Here is a 3,491-nt window from a genome sequence, read left to right as displayed (position 1 = left end):
CAAAGGTAAAGGACAACGGCTTTACTACAGAGCTATATATATAGGATTTAATATAAATTAGCCAGAATGGCAACTATAGGAAGACTTTAAAAATATAAAGGATCTAATTAGTGACTTTTACTACGCGAACCTATAGAAACTAGGCTTAAGCAGAGACTTTATACCTAATTCTCTATAGGAGCCCTTATAGAGTTAAACCGTTATACATTACCACATAAGGGCAAATTGCCGTTAGATTACCGTTAGATTGTAGTAAAGTGCGATTATATAACTGGAATATTATTAAGATATTTAGAAACTTTAACCAGCGGTTAAAGTTATCTAATTAGTCGGATTTTTAGATACTAAGCCCTATTATATAACGTTGTTTTAAGCCTTTAATAATACCCCCCTTTTCTTCTTTTCTATACCTTAAGTGTTTCTTCTATATATATATAGTAACTACAGCGTCACTAGAGCTCCACCTCTATAAGAGAGGGGGTAGTATTACGGAACCCTACCGCAGGGGCCTCTATAGGAGAGCCCCGTGCTCTTACATATACCTCGCGTACAGCTTATATTAGCTACGCGTAGGTATATTACCTCCTTACGCCCTCGACCCTTACGATCAATTACGCAACGTTTTGTAGACTCCTTAAATACATACGCTTTATAGCCACTACCCCCGTCCCGTAACAACTATATCCCTATCTAAATACAGCTAGATTTAAACATTAAGGCGTAACTAAATAGCAAAAGATACGCAATAAGGATGCTTAAGGTAGATAGTTTCCTTAATACAGTTAAATAACAACTCTAAGACCTAGAAGAAATCCACCCAATACTAAATAAGCGAGGCTTATTAGCCACCCCTAAGGAAATTAACTAAAGACTAGAAAGGATCTAGGCAGTAATTAAAAACGGGCTAGAAAAGCACTGCCCGGTCTTAAGGCTGGGCCCCTATACGCGATATATATAGTCCGCATAATACGCGGTTTTTATAGCTAGCCAATAATAAGCAAGAAGGAAATACTTAAGTAGCTATAACCCTAAAGGTAAGAGATAATATAAAGACATAAGAAACCAGTTAAAGAATACCCTAAAAAAAGAAGTAAGGAATAACTAGAGATAATTTATAAACGAGTATACTTTTAACCTAAGCCTCCCCTATAATAAGGGCCTATAGGCTAACGTTTTAGCCACCTAGTCGAGCCAGCCACCCGGTCGAGCCACCCCTTAAGCGGAGCTCTTGTATGCACGGACTCTCACCCAAATTCGTTAATTATATTGATAATATTATACAAAAAGATCGTCCTGCATTGGTAGTTCCTTCCACACCTTCTTCGCGAAGCCTATGACACCTCGTAGAGCCTTACGGCGTTCCTTTTAAGCAGCCTCTACCTGCTCCTTTTGCTCCCGCTCTTGGTTCTTTTGTAGAGCCTCCTCTACTAATAGAACTCGTGCCTTACCATATGACGTCTTACCCTGTCCTCAACGCTGCCTCTTCTGCTTCTTAATAAGCTCCGTGTTCATGCGCTGAAGTACAACTTTATTAGCAAGGGTTCTTAAGGCAATTTACTGTAGATTAAGCAAAGCTTTAGAACGTAGGGGTATAGCACCTTATATAACCAAATTAATAACTTTATTAATTTTGTCTCCAATAGAAGGTAATACAGGAATATTAATTCAAATACCGTCCTTATTTATAAGGCTTACAAACGGATAAGTCTTGGGTTAAATCTTTAATAGAATAGTAGAAGGGTTATAAGGAATAAGACCTGTCGCCCGCTATGCACTTACTATATTAGTTAACGATATAGCCTGACTGCGTGCAGCTTGGTAGATCTCTAAGAACTCTTACTTTATAATAGCCAAGGCACCGTATAGCGCTGTATCGTAAAGGCGCTTCTTATAAGCTCGTAAGAGAGGGCCGAATATACCAATATCTAAAGGCTGTAGTATATGCGTCGAATGAGGAGGAAGGCAGAGAGGCACGATCTTATGAGCCTCGCAATATTCAACGAATTGTATTAAGACGTGGCTCTTATGGCCATTAAGAATTAATAAGCGATAGATTCCTTGGAGTTGTGGCTTAGTATATAGGTCGAAGTAATACAACCAATTAACAGCTATTTCTGAATTAGTCCAGCCCGAATCGCTTACTTAAATTACCGTCTCAGGATTAAGACGTATGGTTATCTAAGCTCGTTATACTTACTTGCCCTTAAAGATAATATAAAGAGGCAGTTAATATCGACCTCCTAATATACATTTAATTAAGGACACCCACTCGCGATTGCCTGGCTCTGCAGCAAAGGCTTAGGCTTATAATCAAGGAATTAACACCTTAACCTTATCACCAGCTCCTAAGGCAATTCCCTTCTCATCCATATTGTATCGATCTTCTATAGAGACTCCATACTTTGCGACCGTAGTTATATACAAATCAAACCATTCTTAAACAGTTTTAGGATCCTTAGCGTCCTTTTTTTTTTAATTAAGGCCTCTAGTAAATCTAGCTTTAAGTTCCGGGTGGCAATAAAGGAAGTTCTTATACCAATGTTGGCCAAGCCCAGTAGGACCCCCTTTCAATTTAAAAATATCCTTGGCCATAGACTCAAGGTGTTATATTCTTAGTGGCCACCCCTAGCCTGCCATTGTATTAATCCATTTAATCAGGGAGTCCTCCTTAATAACTGAGAGCTTTTGCTAAGCTTGTGAGAACTGTTGAATTAATTGACGGCCGTTGAAACGGTGGTTGAGAGTTAATCGCGGTACGTCAAAAGTTCGGGCTATTTGACGAATGGATTGGTCGGGTTTGGCTCGTAGACATGAAATTGCAAGTGTCATTCGAGCTTCTTGATCAAGATCAAGCGATTCGGTGGCCGTTGAGCCCATGGTTGTGGTGTAGGAAAAGGTAGATGCATCAAAAAGGAGGTGATTTGAATCGCGATCGGCGAGTGGCTCGACCGGGTGGCTGGCTCGACTGGGTGGCTAAAACGTTATAGCAAAATAGGTAAAGAAAAAGGTAGGGTAACTAGTAGAAGACTTATACCTACTACCCCTATAAAGAGTAGGGGAATTATAGGTCACTAACAATAATAATAAGAAGGCAAAGATCCTTATAAAAAGGTTCTTCCCCTAACTAGCTCTAGTAGACCTTAGTAACATTACAGGTAAAGCACTAGTAACTCGCCTATAGGTTAACAGCGACATAACAATAAAGGAAATAGCTAGAACTATTAGCCGCCTTTTAAATAATATAGTACTAGGTCTAGATAGGATTCTAAATAAGGCCTTAAAGACCTATAGACCACTTATAGCACCCTAGCTTATAGATATAGCTAGAGCATACTTTACTATAGGCTACTACCCACAACTTAGAAGATTTATAATAACGGTTATCCTATAAAAAGAAGGTAAAGTAAACTACTTAATTCTAGGAAGCTACCGCCCTATTACCTTAAAAACACCCTTAGCAAGATCTTAGAAAAGGTAATAACGGACTATAT

This window comes from Cenococcum geophilum, assembly GCF_001692895.1.
Source record: "Cenococcum geophilum 1.58 unplaced genomic scaffold K441scaffold_37, whole genome shotgun sequence".
Lineage (NCBI taxonomy): Eukaryota > Fungi > Ascomycota > Dothideomycetes > Gloniales > Gloniaceae > Cenococcum > Cenococcum geophilum.
The sequence above is the reverse complement of the archived record's forward strand: the minus strand, read 5'-3'. Positions refer to the sequence as shown.